The sequence below is a fragment of the Euprymna scolopes genome, chromosome 19, assembly GCF_053919585.1.
Source record: "Euprymna scolopes isolate OS-2025 chromosome 19, ASM5391958v1, whole genome shotgun sequence".
NCBI classification, from domain to species: Eukaryota; Metazoa; Mollusca; class Cephalopoda; order Sepiida; family Sepiolidae; genus Euprymna; species Euprymna scolopes.
In genome coordinates, this window is record NC_136500.1 from 80773274 (window position 1) to 80783067 (window position 9794).

Here is a 9794-nt window from a genome sequence, read left to right on the forward strand (position 1 = left end):
TTAAGGGGAATGGAACAACAGAGCAATGAATGACGAAACAAACACTCAATCAAAGTTTAAAATTCAATAAAGACTTTTATATACAAAAAGGAAGAAGAAGAAGCCACGATAAAAAGAATGAGTGAGATAGACGTATCTTTGGAATGTTTGCCAGATGTATGCGACATGCAATTACAATATAATATGTAGAAAAGTTTGTGGATAAGAAAAGATATTAGCATGAGATAGGCCAAACTTAGCTGTTTTGTCCGTTAGGGTAAAAAACGGATCATAAGTTCACAAACACGATAACCAAAAAAACAAAAGGTGAGATGGCGAAAGTCTATCTTTTCCTCGAATCATAATTCCAAAGAAGAATAAATGTTGAGTTCAATCGGCAATACGATCGTATTTGAATAATAATCCGCAATTCAATTAATTCAAATCTCAATCTTCGATGAGGTTTGATTCTCGGAGATAATGTTTACACACTGGGCTGTGCCGCTTTCTTTACGCCAACTGCCGTATATCTTCCTATTTTCAAGTCCCCTCGTGTTCAGCTTTCCCGCCTCAAATGTTCGCTGTCTGGTTGCCATGACGACGTATTTCCATTCGTTATGGCGATTGTCACACCCAACCTCTGCCCCACTTCCCCCAGCCAAGTGACTGCCACGACATATCTTCACAGAGAGAGGAGGTTGTCTGGCTGATTAGGTCTTAGGAAGAGAGAGAGATAGCGAGATATATAGAGAGTAAGTATAAACGTCAGATAGATAGAGAGATTGAATGTTCGCTTTGCTCTGACGTCACACAAGCAGGTCAACCTCTAAGTTGGAATGGGATCTAAGTATGGTAGGAGAAAAAAATGGAGAGGGAATTGGAGAATAGGTGGAGTTCTTCCAAGATGAGTGCACATGGAGGAGAAAGACTAAGAGTTATTTATTGCAGTCTATTATCTTCATCTTTCTTAGTTGTTGCTTCACGATGTTTCGGCTATTCTTCTGGCCTTCATCAGGTGGTAATCACGACGGAATAGGAACTATGAATTTCCTAACTGCATCCTCATCAATTACTGCCATGCATACTTGTTGTCATCTCACACGTTTTGGCCAAGTAAGCCTCTGACCGGCTTTTGGTTAGGATTGAAACTGCTATCTTCAGACAATTCTCACCATGAACCGTAGAGATTCAACGTCTCTATCCACTGCGCCACAGGTCCTGAAAGGTTATCAAGGTTGGATTTTTGGTCTTATAAATTCATGTTTGTTTATTATCTGATCTTCCATAGTTGGATTCATACCGAATGGTAAATATATTATTTAATTGGAATTCATTATTGAGATGATTATTATTTATTAATTTATTTATTGTGGACTATTATTCTCATCTTTATTGGTTGTTGTTTCACAACGTTTCGGCCAACTATTCCTCTGGCCTTCGTCAGGTGGTAATCGCGACGGGATAGGAATTCGAATGATAGTTCGAGGTGAGAATTGTCTGAAGATAGCGGTTTCAATCCTACGCAAAAGCCGGCCAAAGGGTTACTTGGCCAAAACGTGGTGAGACAACAACTATGGCTGGCAGTAATTGCTGAGAATGCAGTTAGGAGATTCAGAGTTCCTATCCATTGCGGTTACCACCTGATGATGAAGGCCAGAGGAATAGTTGTCCGAAACGTTGTGAAACAACAACTAAGAAAGATGAGGATAATAGTCCGTAATAAATATAAAAAAAATTAATCAATAATACTCATCTCAATAATTAATTCCAATTAAATAATATATAAAGACTAAGAGGTTAGAAACTTGAAAACTTACCCTGGAGTCTGACAGGACCTGGAACTGCATGCAGTATGCTTTGGCAGGGAACATGTATTCGTAGTTGACCCCTCTTTTCACACACAAGCATGCCACTTTTATCCACCGTCTTTCAAATTCCAAGGGATGTAATCTTTTTCTACCACATCTGATCTTGACTTCAGCTGGTGCTTGAAGAACGCGATGAAATCCTGATCAGCAAAAGATTTAATCCCTTGGTCCACTCTTAGGTGTGATGTCCATTCAGATTCTATGGGATCTATTTTGGTCATTTTATTTACACCCCGATGTATTGGGAGAGTTTTTGGTGAAACAGCAACTTGTATTCAATTAATTATATTAAAATCTGGTCACTTCAACTTAATTATTAGATTAGGGTTAAGGTTTCGAATGAAGCAGATTTCATTTTTTTCCATCATATTTTCCCTTTTGGTAATAGTTTCAACCATTTGTTTGATTAAAAATTCGATAATATGCATAAACGCTTACTTTCTTAAGTGGTCTTATGATTTTGACCAGGATTGTATATATAATCATCCTTCATCATGATAAAGGACTAAAAATCTTCTAGGAAAATATATATCAGTAAATAATGCATCATCCACCATATTCTCTGGAACTCTGACCAACAGATTACCAGAAACCTAAAATGAATTAGTTTTCTTTTTCAGGTGGAAACGTAAGATATTTTATGAATGTGGCTTTAAGAAGCTGGAAAGAGATCGTCAAGAGGAAAGGAGACTACATGGTTTTCCTTTTTTAATTTTATTTTTTATGGGGCCTTAAAATAAGGACAGAACAGTTGTTTTATGAAGATGTGTGAATACGTCTGCATCAGCAGAAGTGTTTACTGTTGGTCAGTTGAACAAGAAGATTCAGCTTTCTGTTGATTTGTATAGGCGATCTGCTATGAAATGTCCAAAATGTTGTCAATTTTGATGGATTTCGAAAAGATGACTTGAGGATTTGAAATATGACTATGAAAACAAAAATGAAGATCTAAACAAAAATTATATATTTTCAATTAAATATCAAAAAATTTCGTTACTGGTGAGTTTAAATCTTGTTTTTTTTTATTATTGTTTTTATATGCATCTTGATTGGTTATTTTGTCTTATCGCATATCAACCCTTTGAATCCAGTCATTTTGGTAAATGTTTTTATACTTCAAATTAGTGTAGGAATTTTTGTAGCAATTTTAAAATAACTTGTTGGTATATATACTTACATATGTATATATGTGTATTTATGTGTGTGTGTGTGTGCGTATTTGTGTATATGTATATACAGTAGAACTCCAGGATACGGCATTAAAAATTAGTAACAAAATACAGTACAGTATATAATACATATGTATATAATCGAATAGCATTATAAATAACACTGTAAGGCGGGACAAATGGCATAACTAGGTGCCAGATAAACATCGTAACCTGAAAAAAAACATATCCTAGGGCCACCCCGTATCCCAGAATTCCACTGTAATATATATGTATATATGCGTGTGTGTGTGTGTGTGTATATATATATATATATATATATATATATATATATACAGGGTGAAACAATAAATTTGTCACCCTAAAGAAAATAACACTACAGCTTTATTTTAATTCAGGTAGTATTATCTATTCAATGTAGCCGCCTTCAGCCTCAATCAATTGATATGGGTCCGCAACCAGAAGCATGCCTTTTCCACAAGCACCATCGAGAGCTCGGCGAATACTTGGCAGATGGCAGCAATTAGGTTTATTTTGGTGTTGTGAGAGGTCATGTTGGTGATGTTCTCGATGTATGACCAAACGAATTAGTCCAGTGGGTTCAGGTCAGGAGAGAAGGGGAGAAAGTTGTAGCACTCCTTCTGAAGTCTAGCCTGGGTCTCTTTTGACTTGTGGGCCAGTGCCGGGTCCTGCTGCCATATCTCAGAGTCTGCCAACAGTTACCTGGTTACACAAAGGGATCACCACATTCTTCAGTAGATCCAGGTGTGCTTTGCTATTGACTTTCAAGCTGAGTTTGAAGATGTGAGGTGGAATGAGTCGCCCTCACTTGAAACCACACCAAAGACAATAAATGTGGCTGGAAACTTCATTAAGCTGTGCCCTCAAGCTTTGAATCGTCCGGATTTGCATTTTGAGAGTGTTGGCAATGATCCTGTTGTCATACTTGGATTGATAGAGAGCATGATTTGTACAACAGCGCATCTCCGATCTCGCTCGTTGACCAGTTGTGCTACAATGTTCAACTAATAGATGATCTGCAACAACAAAAAAACAAAAACGGTTTTCATCAAACTGAAATAGAATCATGTCGTCTTTTCTAATGTGACAATTTTATCGTCCCACTGTGTATATATGTGTGTATATGAGTTTGTGTATGTATATGCATGTATATTATATACATGCATATATATATATATACACACGCATATCTATATATACATATATAAATAATGTATATTATATACATGCATATATATATATATATATATATATATACACACGCATATCTATATATACATATAAAAATAATGTATATTATATACATACATATATATATATATATACATATACACATAAATATACACACGCATGTGTATATAAATATACACACGCATGTGTATATATATATATATATATATATATATACACATACATATACACATACACATAAATATACACACACATGCACATATATAAAAGTCACTTTGTGTGTGAGTTCCTTCCTCATAGGTTCCGAAACGGCTGAGCCTATCTTTTGCAAATTTCACGCAAAGCTAATTTATTTGTCTGGCTGTGATCTTAGATATGTTTTGTATAGAAATTCATCCGATAAATATCAAAAATCGAAAAAATCTGTCTTTAAAATAACTTTTCTCTCTACATTGTATTTTTACAGGTGAATATTTTACGTAACACCGGCCCAGGAATATAGTAAAATTTCAGTAAATTATTTTTTCTTAAAAACAGATTTATTATAATCCGGAGATATAGCTTAGTGGTAGAGCATTCGACTACAGATCGAATGATCCTCTGTTCAAGCCCGGGTGTACCTCAACATTTTATTTTTATCTTTTCTTATTAATAAGTTCAATTTACAATAAAAGAAGAGGTGCCATTTAAAATCGCTGCAAATCATTTCTTTGTTTGTATATTTTAAAATTAAACATTAATCAGAAGTGACTTCTCCAGGGCATTCATCATCAAGCCCAAATATCAGCTTACGTGATATTGTAAACAAACAGACGAAATTTTATGAACATTATCATTTTATATATATATATATATATATATATATATATTGTATTGGTAGTAATTATTTGTTTGTTTAAAACAAAATATATAAGTGTGTCACCCAAAAGAGTGCTCAATGTTTAGACAGAGCCAAAATAAGTGAATTTAGTTTACAAACAAATGGCTACACATAAGCATACATGTTTCAGAGTTGTCCTTGGCCTGACAAAGCGATTCCCTTACTGGGTTTTCGCTGAAACATGTATGCTTATGTGTAGCCATTTGTTTGTAAACTAAATTCACTTATATATATATTGCGAATTAGTCCACCAGGCAAATTATTCCTCATCTCTATATAAATAAAATGAACTCATTTTTTCCCGTCGGATTTTGACCTTAATAGGATTAAAAATCAAGATATTTCATGCAAATATAATATGCACAAATGGCAGAATAATATCTGAGGTGTGTTATAGGCTTATTATTTCTCAAATTCCTCGATAATCTTAGATTTCTATTCTTTTTCTACTGAGAAGTCACGGCCAAAATCGGTTAAGATCAATGGAAGTGGTAAAATATTTTCTCTCTAATAAATTCCTCCTCCCCCTGCCACCACTTAACACCGTTTGGTGATCGTTCACAAGGAACAGTTGAGAAGAGAACACCGGTTTGGCTTCGTAGTTCTTTCATGTGAAGTTATTTAAAATCACTAAACTAAGCTGCAGTGCTCTGTGGCGTAGTGGTTAGGGTGCTGGACAATTCACATTATATTTTCACGTTCGCGCTGACCTACCGTAGTCGTTTTTTTTTTTTTTTTCCTAAACAACTGGAATGGACTTTTCTTGGTGGCCGAACTGTTAACGTTGCAGATGTTTTTTTGTTTTTTTTTCACACTTTATTTTCCTACTTTTACTCATGACTCCGGGTTTGATCCTTCCTACTTACCTACCATAACATTTTTTAAAACTCCCCCCCCCCCCGTCCCGGAAACAAACACTCGGGCAACGCCGGGTACCCCCGCTAGTAATAAATAATATTCAATAGAGGATTGATTCTATAGTAATACATCAGCAATCTGTGTAAATTAAAATATCATGTTTAAGCGTATTGTACGACTGGGCCATGTCAGGCTGCCAGCTAGAATATATTAATTTAATAATATAACAAATTTTTTATATAGTTCAGATCGATTTTTATTGGAATCAAATTCTAATTCAAAACTGACATTAAATTACAGTATACTATAACTGATTTTTCATTTCTGATAGGTACTATCATTCCGGATCAGATTTGACCTGGGAGTAATGGTAAATAATGGGTAATCTTCAACCCACCCCAACTCCCTACCCTTGAACAAAAAAGAAAGTTTGTAAAGTGGGGCCTCTCCGCCAGATGTAGCTTAATGTCATACTAAAATTCATCTATCATATCTGTATGAAGCAATGTTGATCCTGGCCAGTCCTAAATGGGTGATCCTTTAGGAAGACCAGATGTTTTATGTAAGAAAAATCTTTTCAAATGAAAGTTAATCTACGAATCAATCGCATATAAAAACTTGTACAATTATATTCCTCCAGTATGTGAAGCTTATTTAGAATTACACTTGCTACTGATGAGACGATTAACAAAGTGTCCATGTATCAATTTCAATGAAGTATGGAGAGCTGTGATCCCTATCAGAATAGTTTTTTTACAAATGCCACCGTACTCCATCAAGTGCATTACATGGTTAGAGTATGAAAATTTTAGATTATTGCTCCTTAGTATTGACCATGATTGATCGTTTATTCTCATCTTCAAACCACGAAGTATTACCTATTGTTTGTTAAGAAGTTTAGGGAAACCTTGGATAGACGAAGAGATGTTGTGCAGAATAGACAGTGATTTCAATAGGATCTAGCAAGAGAAGAATAGCTCAGAGTTAGTATTTACCGCCCTTCCACTATGGGAAGATGTGACACAAGGCCAGAAGGTGGGGATTAAAATATCGGCTCCCAAGTGGCAGAGCACTCTAGCCTACAAAAAATGCCTGAGCAGATCCTCTGGTACTCCTTGGTAGAGATGCTGCAGGCAATTAGCAACAAATCAACCCGAAAACTCAAAATGTGAGGAGGTAAAGGCCATCTAACTTCAATGGCTCAGACTGTTGGACTGATTGTCGAGGACGTATCCTCAACTTGGTATGAAAAACACTACAATTAAGGTCACAGTGACCCCTCCGTAACCTAGTTCCTGTTGATTGAGGTGTAATTAAATGTTTCTGTGCACTTCTAGGAAGTCCACCCTTTCGGGTTCTGCCTTTTCTCTTTGAGAAGGAATTGGTTTATTGCTACTCGCCTGAGACGCCCTTACCGGGGAATGCCAAATGCCGATGGGGCTGTCCATACATACTAGACTTTTTGGCCCATTATAAACTGCCAAAATTTATACTCCATTGACTTAGAATGAGTACTTTATACCAAATTGAGAATTGAACATGATTAAATCTGTACTCATTTTTGTATTTACTACTAACCGTTATTAACCCCTGCATACCATATTACTTAGTTCACTGCATCTCATCATAACAAAAGTCATGTAAAATTCCAGTCAGATCAGCCCAGTAGTTTCTGAAAAAAAAAAAAAATTAGAGTAAATGTCGTATTGTGTTGACTAATCTCTAATTATCTTTAAGTGTGCATCAAGCAGATACTATAATACTTAGTTCGCTGCACCTTATCATAAATGCCCATACAAAATTTCAGCCAGCTCGGATGTGTAGTTTGGAGACAGACTAGGAGAACTATAAGTATAATAGTTAAGTGTCCTGCAGACTGCAGTATTTTTAATAGTTCATGTAAACGTTGTCCACATCAGTCAACAAAAATAGTAGTATGATGTTGCTATAAATGCCATTTTCAATATGGCTGCCAATTGTGTATACGTTGGTCTTGGAAAAGATTATAATCAAGTGGGGAAAAAAGAATTATTGCAAAACATTTGCGAAAGCATTTCAAGTCATTTTCTTGGTCAATGAAGTCAAACAGGCCTGTTTACAATCACTGCCCGTTTTCTATTAAACGCAGATAATTTCACACTCTACTAGGGTCTGCAATTGTTAAGTAGACATTGTAATGAGATCTAGTCTACATTTAATGGCGCTTAGACCGTACAACATTGTTTGGGCATTACAAGAACTGCAGCCTAACATATGGCGCTGCAGCTGCCTGTGTGTCTAGTATTGCATGTGTTGACGTGTGTATGTAGAAAAAGGGTCAAATCTCAAGTCATCCTATGAGTTTTGTCCGGATTTCTACATTTGGAAATTTAATAGTAAGTGTGACACTATCGACGTTGCCCCCCCCCTCTCTCCAAGTGTTAAGAAATAAAAAGAGAAAAGTAGTATAACAAACAAAAAAAAGAGAAAATAAGTTTATCAGGTGAACAAAGGTATAGGAAATAGGGTTGGTGGAAAGACAATGTATAAGAAGTTGTTCACCAAGGAAGACAAAAGGAAGATGAGGTAGGATTATTGGGCAAGGTGTGGCGATTATTGGAACAAAGAACTGAACAATGGGGGGCAATATATTCTAGAGTTAGGAATGACCGAGTTTTACGGCAGTTAGCGACAGAGTTGGGGACACTTGTGATTTTGACACAGTCGGAAGCAGATCGTGGCTTGGAGAGATGAGGTAAATGAATTGATCTACGGACTGACGATCACAGCCTCAGCAGTAGATATAGATATGAAAGGAATAAAAACTATATATATATATATTAGAAAGCATACTTGATGTAAGGTGCTAAAAAAAGAAATACTACTTCAAGGTCAAAAACCAGCCATTGACAAATGTGAAATGAATAGATTTAGACCCAAAAGACAGAAATTCTTCCCCCTTTGTCAGAAACATGGTACGTAAAGACTAAAGGATAAAACAAGATAAGTGAGAGTTACAAGGCTGACGAAAGTAAATGCAACATTCAACTTGTACGCTTATTTTTTCCTTTCATTCCATTTTTTTTTTTTTTTTTTTTTTTGTAGCGGAGGATTGTTCCATCGTCCATGCGTGGCATCTCACCTGCAACAATATCATATACAGTAGAACCCCGGGATACGGCATAAATATTAGTAACAAAATACAGTACAGTATATGATAAACATGTATATATTCAAATAACATAATATATTACACCGTAAGGTGGGGCAACTACTGTATAGGGACCGGAAAAACATCGTATTCCACATTGTAACGTGAAAAAAACGTATCTTAGGGCCACTGTATCCCGGGGTTCTCTGTATATGTATTTTGACACATTTAATAAAATTTTACTTTACAGGTAAAATTGATTAAGATTTCAAGGCTTTGAAAATATAGTAGATGTATTTGCAGAACATACGTCTTTATTACGTTTTCATTAACATTAATCTCACATGTTATGTTTTCACACACGAGCAATCAAGATACGAGACAATTATTTTTATACATACGTGCGCGGGTATTTATGTGTTGGTCTTTTATTCTCTGCATTGTCCTTTCTTTCGTCGTCACAACATTTCATGAGTGGCTGTGATCATCTAGGATTGTCGATTATCGCGTCTTTAATTTAAGCGAAATAAACTTTCCATTCATGTATGGCACAAGGAGACTTTGCTGAGTTCTTCAAGGTTTTATTAGAAAGAAATTACTCATGGAGAGAGAGAGAGAGAGGAAGAATTATTATTTACTTTTTAGTTTACTACTATTAAGAAATGGACGACCCAAAAGAAAACGGTATCAAAAACAGT